Here is a 24,288-nt window from a genome sequence, read left to right on the forward strand (position 1 = left end):
TTATACAGACCTGAATGATGGAAGTTTAACTTCTGAAACATGTAGTCTATAATAAAACTCAAGTGGTAAAAAACGAAGTGTTTTCTTAAATCATTGTAACATGTCTTTCCACAAAGTTAATGCCGAAACAATAAATAAAATATGATCATAAATAAAAATCATTTTTCATTATTTGTATAAATTTTGCTTCAATGTTAGCTTTCTGAATCCAAGGATTAAAAAAAAGTGGTCAATATATTACCCTTTTCACAATACGAATTACAAGGGTTCCACCAATTGAAGGGAAAATTAGATAGAATTTTGAGTTGAAGAGATTTTTACAAACAGTAATAGATGTTTCACATTTTTATGAGCGTAGATATGAAAATATCACGACTTTTACATATTAATTTGGTAAAGTCACGAAATATGTTCTGAATTTAAACTTATGTAAGTATTGGGTTAAATATGTAGATGAAGCAGATTGCAGAATGGATGACAAAATTTTGGCGAGCTGTCTACCGGGAACTCCAGAGTAATCCGGATTGAAAAGTAAAAAGGTAAGGAAGTGAAAGGTAAGGAGGTAATTGAGAAAAAAGGTTTTAATTTATGTGAGTACCTGCCTAGTCTAACCTCACTTACAAGTAAATTTTACCAATAAATTTTCAATTTATTTCAATATTCTGCCCAACAATTATACCTACTGGCAATTAATTCTTCGATAGAATGTCCTTAATTTATATTTCTTAAAAGCACATAAATCTATTTATTATTAACCCGGAAAGGGATGTTAGATGTTTTGTGATGTCACTTGATTAAAATCAGATTTTTTATTAATACTTTAGAGAAATTAAGCAGAGAAATGACAATACATTTTTAAACAAACTTCAAAAATATTTTCAAAGATTGTAATTAAGGTATTAATATTAAGCTTCTGTATCAGAATATCCTGGGGTTTTTTATCATTTTATTTTATAAAGCTCAATAGTGGATTTTTCGCCTGAATTGCTCCTGTTCTCTTGTACGGCTGTGAAACATGGCACCTAACAAGGGCCTAGTGCAGCCGTGTAGGTACTGAGTTTTGAGAATAGGTGTCTGCTGAGAATTTTAGTCGTGCGGTGGTTTGACTTTGCGAGGAATGAAGAGATAAGGCGTAGGACGCAGCAAATCTTGGTCACAACTGTCGTCAAGAAAAGGCGATTCAGTTGGCTTGACCATGTACTCCGCATGCCTCTCGAGAGCTTTCATCAAGCTTGCCTCTTTTACAAGGCATCAGGTTCACGCCATCCAGGACGACCACTGCTGACAATTCGTCGGCAGCTCTCGTCAAAACTTCAGGACGCAGATCGGACTTAGGAGGATGCAAATGAGCTGACAGCCGACAGAATAGCCTGGAGTCCGTTTGTGGACTTCATATGCTCCACCTAGGGAGCGGATATGGTTAAATATAAAATATATATAATAGTGGATGCAAAGTAGACCGAAGGTTTTTGGATCGCGGGGTGAAACGAGACAAAATGAGAAATTATTTTGTGCAAACTGATCATTAAGCAAATATTTTTTTGCAAAAGTATACATGTATATACTGATTTTTTACATGCACGGTTGGCAACTGTAGGAGGTGAGGTATATTTTAGCTTAGTGTAATGTAATATTAGAAGTTTTAGTGAAAAATGAAATAATTTTCAAAATTGGTGATTCAAATCACTAATTAATATTATGGTTTTAAATAATTATTACATTTACAAAAAAATAATATTAATAAAGAACTCAATAAGTATTTAATAAAATATTTAATTAAATAAAGTATTGTAATACTTAAGATGTAAAAAAACGATTAAGGGAACTTAATTAAGGGGTATATTTATGCGGATATTTTTCTTAGGAGTGAATTGCTTTACAGGTTTTTTTTTATATTGCCAATAATATGAATGAAAAAAATTGTGATTACCATATTCAAAGAATGGTGACTTACGTGAGTGTACAAACTGATTAATTAAGTTGCCGATACGTTATATATAGACTTGTAAATGTCCAAGATATTTTTCCATATCCTAATTCGTGAGACATCTATAAAATATATTAAAAACAATGCCAATAAAAAAATATTTAGAGTGTGTTATGAAATAAAACTCATCAAGAGGGTGAACAAGTTTTTAAATAAAAATAAGTATTTAGGCAATTTTACATATTTGCATATTTAAAAAATATGCATTGTTAATATTTCGTATTTTTTTCCGATTTGCCTTGCGATCCAAATATCTTCGATATACTGGACGATTATTTAGTTATTTTTCTTATCCCTGAAGTATCTTTAAGTGCCTACTTTTCAATTAAACATTGTACTTTAATATACGTAAATAATGATTAAATCTATGTTTAAACGGAATATTGTAATTGATAGCGCCATTAAAATTTGACGTTATATTTAACTTGCTCCGTAAATTACACCAACGGTTAGCTAAATGTAGCGCCAATGATTTATCGAGTAATTAAAATTACATTAAACAAGTGTTTAATGTGAGCTATGTTTACATTTAAGGATGAGCTAGATATATACCTAGATATTGCCTAAACGGCACCTCATATAACTACCTAAGTCCATTTGACTTTTGAAGACATTTAAGACGTTCAGTAAAAAAAGTAGAGTTAACCCACGTGAAGAAATAAATTCTACGAGTATATTTTTAAAAGGTTACCAGTTCACTATCTGTTTTTTTTCAGAAGGGTAGTAAATGATTCTTTTTGAATAATTTCTAAGGGAAATTTCATGCGTTTTAAAATGCTACCATTATTATTTTTGCTTTGATTGGCTCTAGTGTGGCTGGCGATGTTTGACGTCCAATTGCTTCCACTAAAACTATTGCTGTTACTATTTGGAGACGTGAAGATCTAAATATTTTTTAACTAAAATTTTGACGATGATTAAGCATCCCCCTGTTGTCTTTGTTCCCACTTATAAGAAATATTTCAAAAAAATAATTACAATAAGCAACAGCTTCTACCCCCTCTTCAACCTTCAACGTCCTAAAGACCCAACTCTAAAATTTAGAATAAGCTTCAGATGCAGTGTTTGAAAATGACACAGTAGATTTAAAGAAATAGTGGTAGGTATTTACTAAGTAAAATTTTAATTAAAAATGAATAGGTTTTACCACAAAGTGACTGTCGAATCAATTTATGAAAAGATCTAAATAATTTAAATAAAACATGTAGATAATATAATATTGTAAGTTAATTTTACTACATTGAAATTCTAGTATTATACTTACTTATCAATAAAGTGTTGAAATTGATGTAGGTAGGTAATTCAAAAAAATCAGATGATTAATTCGTTTTTAACGCATTTGAACAGAATACAGTTAAAACAGATATATAGTATTTAGATTATCGTTGATTGTTTTCTATTGACCACATCAAATGATATCTATAATTTTTTTGTGCTGTTTTTCAAAACAAATAAAAAAATAGTATCAAGCGTTAGTATTTCAATCCGAAGTATTTATTCATGTTTTTGTATTTCAAATTATAATTGTTTAAAAAATATTTAAATCACAGTGAAAATATTGACAAATAAGTTTGTTCATACGTACACATTATATCTAATATTTCTTTTAAATAATATTTAAAACAAAACTTTATTTATGTTTGTTTTATTTTGCAACTTGTACATTATAATTTGTACCGAGGATCCATAAATATAAAATATATACACATTTATATATATATATATATATATATATATATATATATATATATATATATATATATATATATTTATATATATATATATATATATATATATATATATATATATATATATATATATATATATTATATATATATATATATATATATATATATATATATATATATATATATATATATATATATATATATATATATATTTATATATATATTTATATAAATAAATATATATATATATTTTTATATATATATTTATATATATATATATATATATATATATATATATATATATATATATATATATATATATATATATCTAATATGATCCAATATGGTCATCTCCTACCTAATAATAAAGTGATTATTTAAAGTATGGATCCTGGGTACAAAATTTACATACTAATGTGCATGTAGCGTAAACATTTTACACGTATAATACTCGTATATTCAAGTAGGAATATGGGCTACCTGCCGGTCTATCTGCGGAATACAGAGACAACATATCCTATACGAATAGTAGGCAGGGGATAAAATCCCGTAGTTTCGGGGGATAAAATCCCGTAAATCGGGATTACAAAAATTCAATCCCGAGATCCTGGGACTGGTCCCGGGATAAAAAAGGAAATAAATTTTAGTAAGTAAATATTTTTCAAACAAGATTGATACTCGTATAACCCTTTCTTTCAAATAAGTTTGTTTATTAAGAATAAAATTTAAAATATAGTAGGAAGGATATTGATATAAATATTATACTTCTTAAAAGTTTTAATTTTTAAAAATAAATTGATTGCCATTATTCCTGGGGCATTCAAATTTTTGTTCACTAATTCCAGATTAGGTTCAGTGTGGAATTATTTGTATGAAAATTTTTGTTGGTGACGAAATTCATTTGAAGTGGGATATAGAAGTCTGGGCATTTATAGAGCTTACGGCCTATCATCGATTTGCTAGTTTGAACCATTCATTGATATGTCGTAGGGTATGTAATTGCCCAAACTTCCTTATTTCTACCTCATATCGACTTCTACATCGATGTTGAGAAATCAATAAAAATCTTGAGTTATATTACCGACTATTTATTTAAAAATATCTTGTTTGTATATATTAAATATTTGTTTTTGTTTGACATACCATATTAAAATATATTTAAATTTTACAGTCTTTATAATAAATTAATTCAGAAAACTTATAATAGCATTTTAGAGCCGTAAGTAGTACAATGATTAATTACAGTAAAGTAGATAAAATTTTAATAATAATTAATACTCAAATTGTAATTAACGTATATACTTATTGTTAAACGTGCATAATGTTTTTAAATTTAATAAATTAATTTAAAAATTATATTAAGTAATTAAGTAAAACAAATCGCTTCTCATTTCCCAACCTACGATGGAATAATAATTTTTTTTCTATAGACAGTTCAATATATGCGGAATATAAAATAAGCATAGGATTTCACCATGATAAAAATATTAAAATCATCTGTGAAAACTTTTTTTTAATCTATTAACAAACGTTTCCATATTTCATATTTGCAAATCTATTCTGTTAAGTGTTTTGATTTAAAGTAGGTAGGTACAAATGCAAATTGTAAATTTCTTTCTAATTCCAAAAATATCGGAATTTTAACAAAAGATGTTGAGACTGATAAATAGAATAAGTAAAATCCCGCGGATTCCCGGGGTCCCGGCGTGGTATTCCCTACTTATAGGTAAATAATAAGTATGTTTATATGATTTTACATAATTTACATAAATATGAGCGTAAATATATTTATGTATAAATATAGGTTTTATATTTCAGTGACGTTTTGTTAAGTTCTTGAGATACAAAGTTGCAACTGTCGGCTTTAATATATTAAATGTAATTTTTATGACATGAACTGTAATAATTTTGTTATTTATTTGCATCCTTTTGCTGTGAAATAATATTTAACGTGTTCACGGCAGGATCATTTAGTGCAATTTGATCATTTATTATATTTTGAATGCAATCTGTTCCATTATAGCTTTTCCAAAAGCTTTTTGCCTTGAAAGCTACGGGTGACATTGAAAATTCCGAAATTGGCTTAGTTTATTGGGAATTAAATATAAAAAGCGTTAATTGGTCAAAAGAGAAGATCTTATTTTTATATATCAGTGGTATCACAAATATAGTATAAAATATATAAATTTTGTTTTTATTCGAATAAAAATAAAACTTTCATTTGCCAATAAAATGAATTCACATCCAGTTTTAAAATTTTTCTTAAATTATTAGAAATAAAAACTTGAAAGTCAATACTTATATGTTTGTAATACCATCCCCTATTAACTACTAAATAACAACATTGCAAATGACGTATTAGATTGTAAAAATTAAATGACATCAATGTTTATCTATATACCTAGATGGCATTTTAAGAATATCTAGGTTTTATAAAGCTTAAAAACTAGTATAGTCATTCTGTGTACTGAATATAGGTACGTATATGACAGATTTAAAAAAGAATAGCCTTTCAATTTTTTTATATTTTTATAAATCCATTATAATTCAATTTCATGCTATTTTCGTGACCCTGAGCGGCTCATTACTAAAAATAATAATGGTATAAAATAGTACAATAGTGGGTTAGAACCGAAAAACTCTGACTCAAGATTTCGCAACACTAACCACTGGACCACAACCCGATACTTATATTAGCACATTAACTGTTATTTTTCTCCTTCGCTTCAATAAACTAATCCTCCCCTAATTTCTACCTTTATTTTCACCTCTTCGTAACATATTTCAGTTTCGTTTTAGCGGGTATATCTTGTGAATTGAGAATCACTGACTTAATAACTTTAGATGATTTAAAATATATGGTTTCATTTGGAAACGTTATTCGAGGTTGTTGCTTTATGTTGAGAAAAAATATGACCGCCCATGTTATATTTTATATTTTGTGGAATTGGTGGGGATAAATATAATGTAGATTTTAAACATTTTAATTATTAAGATTGTATATGCACCTAATATACAGATTTAAATAATTAAGGGTGTCTCAACTTAAGGGTGTAAAACATGTATCGTTCTTCCTTTTTATTCAAGTTGAGAAACTTTTAAATGGATATCTCATCCGTAGGGTGAATAATCTAATGTCCGAAGTAATAATTGTTTTAATTTTAAGTATGTCCTAACAATATTTTTTGTGGAGATGCACATTTACCATTTTGGTATTAAAACTGAAATGTAATATTTAGTAACCTACTTTCACAATAATTCAATTTCCAGTTTGGAAGATTATTTTTTATAATTTTTTTCTGTTTCAGTTTATAATTATAACTTTGAATAATGAGAAAAGTTTCATAAAATCAAAATGTGGAAAACAACGTTAATTTCAAATGTACTGTCTACCAAATACCTTTCTAAAGATAAAAATACGAACCCACACATCTGGCTCTACGTGTTTTAGTAAAACTACACCAAGACGATATTTTCTTCTCACTTATCTCGATTACGTTTTCCGCTGTAAAAATATTTTAAAAAAGACACCCACAGTTTTCTCCTCTTTTATTTTTTAACGAGCGACAGCTTCGAGAGTTTCAAAATCAATTACCCACGTTATGTTGCCGCTGTACCGGGGTAAATATATTTATATTTAATTGAGAGAACCAAAACATATTCTTTGCCAGAATTAATGAAACAGCTTTATGAAAACATCGAGATCCTATCGGACTCATCTTGGTATAAATGCAAATGAGTTCACAGTAAAGAATTTATTATTTAATGACGTGCGGTGTTAAGTATTAAGATCTCAATTTTATTTTCCAAGTTTTTCATTGGCCGGTTTTGTGACACTAATATGTAGTCAATTACTGTTTATGTTAGCCGGGTTCACATTTATTCTGTGCTCGGCTGACCACTGGCGAATGAACGGGTTTTAATATAAACTTGCAAATATAAAATTCATTCGTTTGTAATTTATACATAATACGATACATAATACACAAGAGCGACCATGATTCCATGGCGTGTGATTGAATGGAAACATGTGAACGCTGCGTGTAGGCGTCTAAATTATGATATTACATATTTTCTTTTTCCATAACTTCGATATATTATACTAACTTACATATATTGTACGTGTTGAATATATTATCAAAATATCCGTTCGGGAATTCTTTTGTAAAAATGTGAATCAGAATGATATAAAAACTCTAATCATGATTTTAAACATAGGCGAGGTATAAAATTATACAAATATTTTTATTATATATTCGCGAAGTTATTTGGCTGACAATTTGAATGAATCATAATTTCAAATTGTGTATATTGAAATAATTTAATACTTTTGCATCCTTATTGTGGACAAAATTGCCAAATTATGTTTTTCGTTTGACATCAAGGTAAATGAAATAAACGGCTACAAAATAAAATCACTCACTAGCACGTCTAATATAGGGTAGACTGGGTACGGTTGAAACAAAGGACGGTTGAAACAGAGCAAATATCTTGCAAACCGTATGCGGTAGGGTGAAGGGTCCAAGGGATGAACAAAGTGGACAACAAGTTCAAACACAAATATCAGTGTTGCATCGCTCGCCGCACTGTGCAGTTGCTTGTAGAAGGTCCTATTGTATTTTGATAACCAAAAGTAAGTATTTTTGTTCTGAGAATTTTCCTTTTATTACGGTTTCTATTGAAACGATATTATTGAGTATGATTTCTTGTTTGAAATGAAGCTTGTAGAACACGATATAATGATTAGTTTTAATGTGCCATTATTGTTAACATTACTATTTTCTGTTTTCCACCTAAAGGAGGGGTTGGGGACGGTTGAAACATTTTTTGTGGGTACGGTTGAAACAGCATATTTTTTCAGTTTTCCTGTTTTCTAGATGCCGAGAGTACGCGCAAGAAAGACTTCGAGAGGGGAGGTCGACTTGTCGAGGTATACATACGCTGATGAGGAGGTTAAAGCAGGAGATTCACTGCGAAAAGCGTCGGAAAAGCATGGATTAAACCACTGTTCGCTCATTAGATATATACGAAAGCGAGATGCATCTGGTGAATAAGAAAATGGGATATGAACCCCACAACGAATTTTTTAATAAATTGCAGGAGCAGGAGCTTGCAAAATGCTTGCTACTAAAAAAAACAGAGAAAGAAGAGATAAGAAAGGAGCGTGAAATAAGGTTGAAACGGATGAAAACTAAGTAAGTGAAGAAAAGATTGGACGGAGGAAAAGGTAGAAGGATTGTTAAAGGAAAAAATAATCATAATACGCAACAGGAATCATCATCAAAAGAGGACGAGTGCTATTGTCTTGTTTGTCTGTCACTGTATTCAGAGAGCAGATCCGGTGAAAAGTGGATACAGTTTACCACTTGTAAACTGTGGGCTCAAGAAGACTGCACAAAAGGTGGTCTTAGCTATGTTTGCCACAATTGCGACTCGGAATGATCCCAAAGCTAGATTTCCGCTTGATTTATGACTAATCAAAATGACAGAAGTGTTTCCTTTTAGTTTATTCACAGACTATTTTCGTTCGATTTGTTTTTTTTTAAAATACCATTGTTTTTAGTTGTTTTTGTTCATTACATATCTGTAGACTGATTAATATTGTCATGCGGTGCCATAATTATTTATAACACAAAAATAAATAATGAATAAAACGTCTTACAATATAAATATTGATTTATTTGCGTGTGTTTCAACTGACCCCAATCACTGTTTCAACTGCCCCTGGTATGGGGACGTTTAAAACAAATCGGATATATTTTTTAAATTTGATCTGCCACTAAAAATAACACACCGGGTACTGAAATTATACTTCCCATTAGTAGACAGAAACACGCTCTTGTATTTAATGCATCTTCATCATCGCTTGACTTGTAAAGAGCAATACTATGGACAATATAAGCAAAATTGTTTCAACCGTACCCAGTCTACCCTACTTTTTTAAATCAATGCAAGGAAATAAATTATATTAAATTTATGAATATTTTCTTCCCTTAAATAATAATGAATTATGCATTTATGTTGAAAAAGCTATTTTTTTGCTGGGACATGAATGGGGCATTCTATTCTCTCTGTCTAATTTGATAAAGCGATAAAATAGTAACTAAGGTGGTTAGTTAATTGCATTGTTTATATTGCGGTAAATTGTAAGGAGATATTTATTATTGTAAGTAGGTATCAGATCCCTAGGATCTACAAGAAGAAGAAGAAGAAGAAGAAGTAGGTATCTACCAACTAAAATGCACAATGATATTGTTGCGTTTAGTTGTATTTTTTTTAAATTTCATTATCATTTTGTAAAATGTAAGCTCGATAATAATAATGTATATTTTAATCAACAATCATTAATGAAATTGAAGAGATTTGTTTTCACGAGCAAAATACGACATATGACTTAACAAAATAAAGGATGAAACATAAATGTACAATAAAGTAAAGATTCATAATATTTTTCTTATTCAAATGTTTCCATAATAAAATCATTAATTTAAATATATTAAGCAATACAACATTGTCAATATAATTATTTTGAAACATTAAAATGAAAGATTTTTCAGAAAATTTAATGAAAACATTAATTAAGATTAGTGGACCGGCATTCCTTTTAAACTTTTGATTTGACTTTACATAATCCTATCGTCAATTTTATTTATATTCAATTTACATGCTAGCTTTTAATCTATGGCTATTTATAGTATATTTTTATATTACTAGGGAAATATAAATGGTGAAGGGTAAACCAGGTGAATACGCCTCAGCGGAGAATATGCCCCACTGCATGACAAAATACTAAAGGTTTCTTGTTGAAAATGTTGTTATATTAATATTGCCTTATAGATTACATTCTTATATTTTTTCCCTATATAAATACAACAATCAATTAATTATCCGTACATGTCTCAGTGTACAACTTGCACAAGCTATGTACTGTAAATTCGGCTGTACAACCTCAAAATCTCAAGCCGTACATTTATTATATTTTTTTCTCACGGAAACTATCTTCTTTACTCCCTCCGTTTCCATTTCCTTGTAGCTGTAATATTATCTACCATGATCGATCTGTGTCTCTTTAAATGAAGTCCAAGCCTATATATTTAAGAATCTGAAGTGAGAAATGATCACCCTGCCTTCATATAATCAATGATCGTGTAAATCTATCCGATGCGGTGCTCTGTACATTTGTATGCGGATAGTGGCTTGTAGAAAAAAAAACATTATTTATTCATGCGAAAACATAACGTTTTATTGAAAGCAAAATTAAAAGTTGGAAAGTACCTAATCAGTATTGTTTTATTGCACACAATTTCTTTACTTTTTTCTCGAGCTTCGTAGATTTTTTGATTCAGTGAATATTCACTAATAATAATATTATTAATAATAATTATACTCATGGTCAATTTATAAAGCACTTTTTTTTAAATCACCTCAAGAGCATAATGATGTAAAATGAAAAAGAACAAAGTAATGTGTTTAATATAAAGAAAAAAAATCAAACAAACGCGGTGCATTTTTTTAAAACCAAAATCAAAAATGTAATTATATGGCCGACTGGAAAAAATATAACCTATCTAACATGCTGAATTAAAAAAAAAACGTTTAAAATCCCTAGAAGGAATAGTTAGAATTCTAAAATATAATATCCATCATTCATCTTTCAGAAAAATGAATTATGAAAAAAACGACTAAAGAAATATCTTTAGCAGCTATTTTTTTCTTCTTCAGGTATATGAATTAGGTGAGTCTTGGTTGAAACAACAGTTAACTAAATTAAGTTGAGAAAAATTTGCTTTTCAACTAAGGTGCAAATAAAATTAAGATCAAACTTTGCCATTCTTGCTTAAAAGCTATGTACGAGTAAGTTAAAAATAATTTCATATTTCAATAAATTCTGTTTTATTTTATTATCCCAGAAATCTAAGGAAAAATATTAAAAGGTTTTTTGTACTTACGTTACATATGTAATGATTTACCACATATAATTTTTTTGTGGTTTTTAGAATTCCCAGAAATCTGGCGGAAAATATTATTGGGTAATTGTATATATTCGTTGCCTATGTAACGATTTCCAACATTAAAAAATATAACGATTAGTTCATAAACTAAGAAAGTCTACCAGAAAACTAAATGAAATGAATAAGTAGTCTTTTGTTAAAAAATAGGGCATGATGATGGCGGCGAAGACGCCCTCCTTTTTTACGTTATGTCGTTATACTCTATACTAGGACGTATATGCGTATTTTACCCTATCACAAAGTTTGATCGTATAAGTATTTTTTAAATATTTAATTCCAGTGCAGATTTTATTAAACTTATTAGTTCAGTAAACACAAACAGATATTTATAGTTACTGTTGTACCATAATTCGATAGATAAGAACTACATAATCATATATTAATCAGCGTTATCTGTGTTTATAAATTAAAGACAGGTATTTATATACCTGTCTTTAATTTAAAATTACTTATGTAAATACTTTAAAATATGTTTTTTAAAATAATTTATTACATTACGTTCAAATAATTATAGTAAGTATGTTAACTTGTATACGTTTCCATGTGTATAGTACTCGTACGAGTAGCTGAGGATATAATTCCTGCATGGATATTTCTAGGAAGCGTTTTATTGATGTAACACACATTTGCATGCTAATATGCATTAATGTAATCCACTAGCGAAAGTGCTTAACACTCTCTCAACCCTTTTGCGATTCTCGAGGCATCTGACCCTCCCCTCACGCCAAATCAAATCACGCACCCTAGCGGGCGCTAATGACCATTCCAACTCCTATGGAAATACAAGGGCAGGAATGAAAAAACTTGTAATGAGCAAAGAGGGCCTAACGGAATAGAACCCCCGCTATACGAAAGAGGGTGCGGTAAACTATGCCCCGCCGTTAAAAGTTTTACAACCGAAAAATACTACCAGGCTGACAAGAGAGGCGAGGGGTGTACTCGCACAGACGTGCGAAAGATGATTGCATCTCTCTCGGGCGTCCTGCCAACGGGGTAAGCGCGTCCCTTTCTCTCTCGACGCATTACGGCGAACACGTCCCGGCCGTTTGATGGTCCGTCTTCCAATGCCAGCTTGCTACACTCTCCGTCTACGTCTGCGCCCCTGTACCTCTCGTACATTGCTAGCCACGTTGCCGGCAGGCCGAGGGATGTAACGTTTGAAATGCGTAAACAAAATGGCCGAATTGTTGTTATCGTCTTATAAACAATTTATTTAGAACTATTTTTGTGATCGTTACGTTTGTGAAACTATGCTTTTGATTTTAAAATAATAAAATAGAATAAATAATAATAAAAAAGAAGTGTTGTTTTATATATTATAAAAAATGATTATGGATGGTGAACGCAACCATTCAAAGATTTTTAAAATCCAATTTTTCTTTATGAATACCTGAATATACCTGAGTCGCAAAAGCTGCATGTTATATATTTTGAACTGAAAATGGTAAGTCACTTTAATTTTTTTTTAAATTAGGTTTAAAATAATATTACTTTGCTACAAACGTAATTGTAAGGAATTAATTGAAGTAGTAAGAAGTAAACAGTTTCATTAAAAAATAAATGGAACATTGGAATAAAATGCATTTCAATGTTATATGTAACGTAAGACAGAACGCAATTCGAAAGATTAATGTAATAAAAATGTGCACCAAGGCTAAACCTGAAGCCCGCTCGAATACCGATTCTATCAACGACCCATAAACCATCGGGCCTCCTTGTCTGCCGCCGAGCTGCGGCGGGGGCATCCGAGAGGGACGGATGCCAAAACTCTAATGTTCTATTTGAAAAAAAATTCACTCAGCTTTATATCTGTGAGCGCAAACCATGGTGGCGGTTGATACACGGGAAATATGTGGCTCAAAGAAAGTTGACAGTTCGCGCGGGTAATTAGTAATTAGTCCAAGTTTTCCATTTCGCGTGAAGTTCGAACGTGTTGCGTGATATTGTTGTTTTTCTTTTCAAAATGGTGCTGGAGCAGTTGACAGGTGCCGGCGCGGAAGGTGTGTTCTCGCGGTAAGTTGCCTTGCTTTTCTCATTACAGATAACGGTCTTTAGGGAAAGTGGTCTTGCACCGACTGGCCATCGGTACGTGTACAGGTACCTACCGGTTATATGTAAATACGAGTTTGTGTAAACACGCATGTTTGTGAAGCGATTTAGCTGTCATAGGGAGCGCTAGTGTGTACGTGAACAACATGCAAATTAGTGGTGGAATATGTTGTGGATCTGGATAACGAATTCTTGGAAATTTTCCGACATTTCTCGGTTGAATCGTAAAATAGTTCGTCTTACTGAATACTATTTTTTTATACGCGAATACATTTTTCTTCGATTTAAGTATTACGTTTCTAAAATACAACTATTTTTATTAATAATGACTACAGTTTTATACTATAAAATTGTCTTTTGAGATCAATTTAATTCACTATCATTTAAATTTTCGAGTTCAACTAATGAATGTTCCAAATTGTGCAAATGTTAACCTTGTTTAAATATGAAAATTATCGAAGCTTGAATTACATAAAAGTACTTTCATTTATTTTATTTTATTTCATTTAAAAAAAACATGACATATTTCAACGGTTTTAGTTTATTTTTGTTTGTTTGAAACTAGTTTTATATTTGACTAAGCATTGACATTATTAGACGCATACTGCCATCTCTGTTAAACCGTTGGAGTTACATTTTGAATTGAATGCGAGTGCAGTTGTACGTAGCCACTTCCCAAATCCTAAATAAATAAGCAAAATTTTAAAAGCATGTTATTCAGTTTGGCTATTTTTCATTTAACCCTCGAATGTGGAAATATATATTATAGGCAGAAGCCAAATCGATAAATAATTTTGTTTGCATGTACATTCAAACATTTCTGAGTTAGTAACATTGTAAAAATAAAAACTCGATATTTATCAATTCACTAATATTTTATACATTTTATAAAGAAAACATTACTTAAAATTTATGTATGCAAATACAATTCATAACACTGTAAGTATTCTGTGTAAATTTCATAAAATATATTTACATATTTGCAGTATGTATTATCTAAATATTTATATATCTAGTTACCTAATACTTTCATTATATGAAAGTATTAGGTAACTAGATATATAAATATCTAGAAAATACATACTGCAAATATGTTAATATATTTTATGAAATTTACACAGAATACTTACAGTGTTATGAATTGTATTTGCATACATAAATTTTAAGTAATGTTTTCATTATAAAATGAATAAAATATTAGTGAATTGATAAATATCGAGTTCTTATTTTGGATACATTGTATTATTAAAGAGAGTACTTACAACGAAATCATATTCATAATGACTAGTGTAAGAAATAAATAAATAAAATTCTTATGTATTATATATTGTAATATTGACTCATGATAGGTATTGAACATAAATAGCGGTTGGTAAGATTGAAATATTACTCTAAGTGTTTACATTGGTAGTTAACTTTATATTGCTCATAAATTTATGTAAATATGTATTTCGATAATATATGATTTATGAATAATGTATAAGTTTTATCTCATTGAAAAAAAATCCTGGGAGATGACACAAATCTAATATGTACGTAAGTGTGAAGTTTACATATATACCTACCTATAAACTTGTTGCATAAATTGTATAAATAGATACTTACAAGTTTTAGATAATTATATGCAGTAATATTTGTTATATTATATTTCTCACGGAGTAGGTAGGTACGTAAATATAACACATTCTTCTCATAGTTTACTTCAAATAATTGATATTTATTTTATGACTAATGTCATTACCTCATTGCTATAATATCATTGTATTTATTTATTGATTTGGCGTTTAATTTGTAGAACTCCATTTTGATTTGTTAATACATAAATACACAAATTAATATATAAACATAAAATAATAAATAAAACATAAATTAAAATAATATCATTGCCTAAATTGCCATACATTTAAATACGCATATAAGTTGATTACTTTTTTATCTATAAATTTATAAATATGATTTTTAGGAACCCATTTTTATTATGCAGTCGAAATGCGATCCCTTAGACGAATGTGTGGCAAAACGATGTTTGATAGATGTTCGAATGATGAAATAAGGAAAGAATGTAAGGCTGAGATAAGCATTATCGATAAAATTAAGAAAGGTGTGTTGAGATGGTTTGGACATGTGGAGCGTATGAGTGAAGAAAGAACGGTTAAACAAATTTATGGAGCGAATGTAGTTGGAAAAAGAAGCAGAGGACGACCGAGGAAAACTTGGCACAATCAGGTATGTCAAATACTTGAAAGCGGCCGGGTCAGGAGTCGTAATAATCGTCGGGTATGTATGAGGAGATGCATGAATGTAGAAGAGGCAAAGAATGTTTGCAAAGACAGAGTGGTGTGGCGTTCGATTCTCTCTGCCTACCCCTGCGGGGAAGCGGCGTGATGGTTAGTTTGTTAGTTAGTTAATTTTTATTATAGAATGGCATATAGAAATAAATGCTCTTGCCAATTTCAAGTTAAATAGGAAACTACTTGAAAAAAATACATACTTATACAAATTAATATTTAGGGAGAATGTACCATACATGTTAAGCTAATATTTCAACGTCAAGGCATTTATCTAATATGGAGATTACCCTTTTGACTTTAATATCCATTTTGTTGACCATTCAAAAATAAATCAATTTCAAAAGTACATGTTTTTAAGATAATCTAGTTATCAATTACCAGGGCGGTCTTAATAATATAAATATTTTTTCATTTCAGTATTTAAGTTTTTTACTGACATATCTTGACGGAACTACATTTTATGCAATAAAAGAACATTTATTTATTATGGATTCTACATATTGATAAAAGTGGCAAAACTGTTTTTTATCACACATAATAATTATAATAATACCCTGCACTAGTACCTTAAGTACAGGACTGATCACCTTCCCTTACTATGATTAACGATCAACTAAACATTGCATCAATTTGATGCAGTGTCATTGGCACCAATGGGTGTGATTTATGCTCAGTACCTCGTAGTAATTAATTCATAAATAACTAGATAAATATCTAGTTATTTGTGAAAATGTTTTAGATGTCTGAAGGTGACAAAATAAAAAGATAAATGTTGAATTTTTGATACAGCCACCTAAATAAGAAAATAATAATAAATCGTACCAAAAACTCTAAAATTATGAATGTTTTTCTTTTTTGTCAGTTTTTTCCTAATTAAAAAATTCACTCTTTTCATGAGATAACTTTTATATTCACTTGATCACTGTAATATCTCTATTTGTTAACAATTATTTTTCCAGAAATTTATGTTAGCTTTGAACTTAATCTTCTGAGAGTAAGATGGAAAAAAAAATCCCATCCCCAATTCGTTAGTGGTTTAAAATAGAAAATATACGCTCTCACAAATAAATTTACAGAAAATTTTATTGTTTGTCAAAAGTATACCACTCCTCATTAAAAAATTTGCCACGTAGGTACTTATGTATATTCCTATCTATTAATTTACTGTGCCAATTGCTATTAAATATTTGGATCACAAAGTAAGTACTCATTTGTTATGTGTGTTAATGATTTTTTTTTGTACCTACTGTTAAATGTTATTTAAAAGGTTATGCGACCAAAATATTTGTCACGCTATCGGTACTGCAAAGTATAAGGTCGGCACTGATACAATTCTAATAGGTAGGTAACTACCTATCTACATAATCTAAAGGAATAGCAATCAGAGATTTAGCAAATTAATTTCTTAGTAATTCTTCTATGTACATATCTAAAAATACGTTTGTATCCAGTACTTACTTACGTATGTCTGTGAAAATAATTATTTGTTAGTTTTTCATATTTTATTACAAATGATTTAATTTTGTGTTTAACAGTTTTCACCAGAATTAAGGTAAATAAAATTAAACTTAGGTGTTTGTGTTGTTTATTTATTCCTATAGACATCGGGAGATGTAGGTGTGTAAAACTCGTTGTAGGTTCTACATACAACCCAAATACAAGCTATGCGTCAGTAGGCACCTACTATGTTTGGATTAACTCTAATGGAAACGCCTGCACCTACCTTTCTATGTTCGTACCTACCCACTGAATGAAGGTATTAACTTTTGTCGGATTTTTATTTTTTACATTGAAAAAAATCTTGTAAAAGCTATCTTTACTTCTTCCACCCTATTGAATTTTATAAACAGCACATATTTTCTATCCCTAAAGTCACTTTAGACAGCATCCTGCCCAGAGCATCAAAAGACTATTCCAAGATTAGATTAGGCGCTCTTCAAAATAAAAAATAAAATTGCATAATAGCGGGAAATATATATAAAAATAGCCAAGATGGCGGCGGGTCGGCAACCCTTAGGGGAGGTGACTACCCGTAGAAGGGTGACGCCCTTTCATCCGAATACTTCCATTCGCTGCACAGAATTCTGTAGAAACTTTTGTAATATTACAATAATTCAAGACTGATTCAAATTGTTATCGTGTGCTTTTTAAATTTATGATTTTTTCCCATCTGAAAAAATCGTCTGTTATATTAAATACTACTTGTTTTTCTTCGCCATGAAGGATTAAGTTTTTTTACTATCACGTAATAGGTGTTTGTTTGATTCCCAATTTCTTTTGATATGGTTGTTTAGTAACTGTATGTTACAAAAATAATAATAAAATAACTTTATACGTTATTTATATATTGGTCAATAATAAATAATAATAATAAGGTATATCACAAAAAATAAAACCATATATTATTGTATAAATATTTAATACGGATGTTTTATTTGGGTTTTTATCAAGTGGAGAAGAATAAACCCTGTATAAGGGTATAAAACTAAAAATCTCTACCTGCAATAAACTTTATCGGCAGGTCATGTTAAGATTGAATGTAAGATGAAAATTAACGTTTTTACGTTCCTTTACGGTACCTTTCTACGTTGTGTATTATTTTTTGAAATACGCATTACAAAGTATTGCTTAAGACAAGTCATGACTTCTTTTAAGTGAAAAAATGTACTTATCGTTATGCATAAATGATATTTGAATTAACCTGGGTTAATGAAGACAACTTAAAAGCAGACATTTTGAAGGTTCTTTAATGCAAATAATCTTTGCTCATTTCTTTTTTGAGAATAAAAAGTCATTATTATTATTCGCTATAAATTGAACGCATCAAACACATGCCAATATAATATCCATTATTTTGATGCACTGCTACACGTACAAATATGAAAGAAAATAAGAAGATTTATTTTCAAAAATTTCTTACTGGAAAATAAATAGCCTTAAAATGAACTTGATTCCTCCCAGAAAATTGTACACTATTGAAAATATTGCATTAAAAAAAGTTTAATTTTTTCGATTATAATAACCTATAATCGAATAACCCTTTAAATACTCGTAATACCATAAGTTTAAATTTTAATAGAACATAGAAAAAAATCCAAGACATCAACTGCATCTATGCGTTGAATTTTTTGGATGTCCTTGATACTTCCGTAAAAAAATGTTTATTTATTTAGCGATTGCTAAAACCTACATGTAAATATTTATTGCAATATAATACCTGCAAAGGTAAAACAAGTATTTATTTTCGCATTTTCTTGATTCGATGTTTCGATAATATTCATGTCAATTTTTTTTGTGTAGAGTTCGGAATCGTTAAAATACAGACGTCTACTTTATTTGTGATGTCAGAGGGGACGAAAAGACTATTATTGAAGGGAGAGATTTGTCCAATACTTCAAGGTGTATTAGGTCCTCGAGATAAAAAGGATTACCGCATCACGTTTTTTCTATTACATGAATGTCTTGGTATTTTTTTCTGTGGCTGTATTTTATTTATTAAAAAAAAACAATTATTATAAATTGACGGAGTAATTGAAGATACTATTATTATCATCAAAGTGAATAATGAATTATCTTGTTGTGATTTTCAATTCACATTTTTTAATTTTCAAATAAATCATTTCATTTCTGATGATAATGTTTATACATTTCTAAACCATAAAAAATCATCATCCGTATTTTATGAGGCATAGAGCACTGCAACGAATCGATGCAGGGTAAAATTATTCCTAAATCTTATGAATTTATTTACATAGTATTTTATACAGTCCAGGGCAACATTTGAATAAAGTTAGGGTGAGAATTAAAATAATTTTATTGAAAATTAGAATTAAGTCGTAGCTGGTATATTCATTTTGGTAGACAAATTACGCTAGTTGCAATATTTTGATGGTGGTCTACCACGCAAAAAAATACTAACGATAAAATGAGTTTCGGAATAAACAATTAAATATATTTCATTCATAATATTATTTAAAGAATTAAGATAAAACGCTTAAGTAAAAAAAATATTCCAATATTCTGTATTTTTTTGTTAGTCAAACAAAAAAAAACTAAGATAAAATAATACCACTCAATACAAATTAAATAACATAAATGTATATTATATATGTTATAAATGTATGATTTTACATTTCGGATCTAATTTTTTAAATATGTCGTTTGTAATAATAGTTTTTGATTTTGATTGAAATATATGTACAAGCTCATACATCGCGTCTCTTAAATTAACTTTTAATATATTTTTTAAACATGTAAGACAGATATTCCCATTTGATATTACGGGTAAATATATAATTGGGTAGAATAAACAATAAATTACTTTAAAATTTAGTGATTAAGATAAAAGTGCTTAGATCTCAACATACCTAAAATATAACAATCATTTATCACTATTTCACATTTTTTCATATTTTTTTTGATATCACAAACTTTTCACAATAATAGCAGTCTAATTTTGAATATATCGATATCTTACACCTGACAGCTTTAAAATCCGCGGACACACTAAAATGTTGGTCAAGTCCCTTAAACTCTTGAAAAAGAGAAACTTCTCATAAACCCCTACCATTTTAACCGCCTTCATTATTATGCAACCCTTACATCAATCTCCTTTGACAACTGTCTTTGAGACCACATTTAGAAAGTGGGTCACCTATTGTTTGAAGTATTTTGAATATTTTTGAATATCAGGCACAACTAAACTTTTTGCCTCAGCAAGAAAGCTGGTCGACATTTATTACTCGGCCGACTGAAGGGTTGCAGAAAAAAAATGCTTTGAATAGAAGGAGGCGAACGTGGCTTAGTTTGAATATGTAAAGCTATTTATGAGGAACTGCCACCAATACAAGCGTTTTTTGTTCCATCCGAGAATTTGGATTTCTCTTAAGTTATGCAAAGATTCTGTTACACATAAGTTGGCGTAGGTACCTACGTTTGGTCTTGCAATTGTAAAAATTGAATTATTTTCAAATTGTATGTGTTCTGAAACGTATTTTTTTAAAAATATATCTAAATGATATTTTCTCTTAATTAATGTTATTTTAATAATTAAATTTACATATTTTGAAATAGAACAAAAAAAACGTAAATATATTGTTAATTCACCTATATATGTGTTTATATATTACGCTTTTTAAACTTCTTAGAAAGAAAATAAATGATGTTTATAACAAGTACGTAGATTTTGTGTTGTAACCCTACGAAATGATTTTTGTTTGTTTTGTATTTTTGATATGGCACCGTTCGCAAGAACTTTTACTTTGTGATGCTTTGTAAATTTTATCTTTTTTGAAACTTGAGCTGTCCATAAGATAAAAATGTATTTATTTTAAGATTTACTTGGTAAGTATACACCACTATGAAAAATAGTCGTATTTACCAAGTATAACTTAAATGAAACATGGATTGATTTATTACAAATTGGCTGCCGAATCAATTAATGAAATCATTGAAACCAGTACGGTTAAAATAAGGAAATATGGGTATTTACCAAGTAAAACTTTAATTAAACATGGATTGATTTTACCACAAAGTGACTGCCAAATCAATTGATGAAAATATAATAATACTTTGGCAACTCAATGAACGTATTACCCAACTTTTTTAACATAACGCATTTAAAAAATAACATATTTGTCAACAAAAAATAAATAAAATCCAGTCACGATATATCTCGTATCTTCGTAAAAACATGATTCGCGTGAACAAAGCGCGTTGGACATAAAATTTAAATACTAATTTCAAAATATCCATTTTATATAAATATATATCTACCTGTTACAGCATATCTACATAAATGTTAAGGAATGAATGTTTTAATTATACCTGAAACCAGCTAATGAGCGTGGAATGTTAATGGTTTCATTGATTTTATAGTTTTTGCCATATTGAAGATATAAAATTTAATTTACTTTTGAATTTTTTGGATTGGCGATGACACTATAGTCCTGTGCACTTGTTCCATGACACGAAGACCACACACATGGTGACATTAACTACACGAGTAAACATTAAGAAATTATCAGATTACACATATATGTATGCTTGAAAATGCATATGAAAATGTGGATATATGTTGAGTCAATGTTTTTGTATAATAAATAAGATATTATTATACAAACACATAATACAAATAAATATTAAATAATTGATTTATATATAAGTATAAATTATCGTTACGTATGATAGCGTATAATTAGAAACAAATATAGAAAAAAAAGAAAAACGTCTTAGCCCTTAAATAAAGTTTAAAGTAAATAAATATTTATTTATTTATTTCTCATCATACACATAATGAAAATTAAAAATGTATCTACTCAGTTTTCTATGCCAAGAGTACGTGGATTACAATTTACATTTTTCACCATAACATTAATCAAGAAAGTTCTATCAATATCTTTGATTGAAAACATACATTTACGGTATTCCAACATAATCAAATTAGAAAAAAAAAAACATTTGTTAGAACCCTGCGATATTTTTTTTTCAACGGAGGCAACTATTCAAAGAAGAATACAAAATAATCATTTTTCAAAAATTAATGCTAATAATGTTTTAGTGTTTAAATATTTTCCATTCTATATTTTATTTATTTTGTTATCATATATCATCTAATTCAATTCGTAAACTCTGAGCATACATGTGATATCGATAACCCCTAATAAAAAAAATGAAGAAAAGTATCCAGAATCAAGCCAATTTTGATACATTTTTAGCTTAATGTATAAACAATAGTATAAATAAAGATTATATAAAAAGATAAATGGTAAAAAGATATAATTGAGAAAATTAAAAAAAAAATGAAAGTGGTCCGAATAGCTTTGGGTTGTTACAAATTTATTTAAATTATCCGGATATACTCTGATTACTAACAAATATAAACAAAACATTGTAAATAAAATTTCGATACTTTTTTTAATTATTTCTATTTGGGAATTCAACAAATTGGTAAGATCAAGTTATTCAAATATACGAGAATATCTAATAATCGTGCTAATTCGCACTACCAAAGTGAAAAATTCCACATTTGCAAAAATACCTGGAAGAGGGACGGGAGGGAGGAAAAGGGGAAAGATCAAATCTCAAGTCAAAGACAAATTGTACGAAACGAGGAACACACCATTATATCAATGTCTACTGACAATGTCAAACGATACCAGCGCTAACAACATTGAGTTGAATATGTCGAAATTTTCTTGTTCATCGTTAACTAATTTTAGTGAACGATAATAATTTAAAGATTATTTTTAAAAAGTTTCTGTGTTTTATGTTATGTAGCACCTTTTTACAGATTTTTTGGTAATTTTCGTAAATACTCCCTGAATAAATCTGAACTTTTTCTATAACGAATAGTTAGTATGTATTTGTTCAACTTCATACGATAGGAAAATAGTGATAATTGTTGAAACTAATCCAGCGGTAGTTAAATCTTTTAGCGCTGGGGCCAGATTTGAAACTAATTAGAAAACAAGCTCAATCACAATCTACTATTAAAAGCTCACGATTGACAAAATAAGATAAACCAGTATAATGGGTACCTGAGTTAGCTATAATACTGTATTTTTACTTATATAAATACTGAAAAAAGTGGCGTGTTTAAATAAAATAAAATAAAATCATTGAGTAATAAATCATAGTTCAAAAAAAGGAGTAACCCGCAAAGCTCCTATTTAAGATATTTATCTACAGTATTAAGGATAAGAACGGTAGATATGAAAAATACATCACAAACAATTGGCGGGAATCGAACTCGCAACTCCAGTTTCGCAATCAAGCGCCAGTCCAATTACGCCACGGGGCCTAATCGAGTGAACGTGGACTGAAAAAAAAATAGTATTTTAAAGTCTTGTTAAAACTGATAAAAAATCCTAATTGACATTTTATTTATATGCAATAATAACATACCAATACATTTATACGTATCGTCATTTTTACGTTAGTTTTTAAGTGGTTTTCCTGCCTGAAAGAAAATATTATCTTTAAAACCCTTTATTAATCTGAAGATTATGCGGTGTCACCGAAATATCAATGAAAATATGAAGTTTATTAAAATGATTTGATATTAAAATTTTTGTCACATATCTCAAATCTCATATAATCGGGAACACACTGCGGATATTTTATGAGCATTATCAGTGGTCGTGTTATTTATTTGTAGTTCAGCGACCCCTCCGTCCAATATCTGATATTCCCGCGCAATGAACGCCACCTTACAACTTACCGCGACTATCTCCACCGCTGACATTCATTGTAGTGGCGGT

The 24,288-nt window shown here is 29.2% G+C and overlaps 1 long non-coding RNA gene across 1 annotated transcript in view; it reads left to right on the forward strand.

Moving 5' to 3' along the window:
* Positions 1 to 13,522: 13,522 nt before the first annotated feature.
* LOC148310979 (uncharacterized) overlaps positions 13,523 to 24,288 on the forward strand; it is a 313,791-nt gene continuing 303,025 nt past the window's right edge. Inside the window, exon 1 of the long non-coding RNA XR_015837323.1 lies at positions 13,523 to 13,700. This is a non-coding gene — a long non-coding RNA (uncharacterized LOC148310979). The remainder of the gene's footprint in view (positions 13,701 to 24,288) is intronic.

This window comes from Brachycentrus maculatus, unplaced genomic scaffold, assembly GCF_059751285.1.
Source record: "Brachycentrus maculatus isolate JH-2025_06_01 unplaced genomic scaffold, ASM5975128v1 h1tg000081l, whole genome shotgun sequence".
NCBI lineage: Eukaryota > Metazoa > Arthropoda > Insecta > Trichoptera > Brachycentridae > Brachycentrus > Brachycentrus maculatus.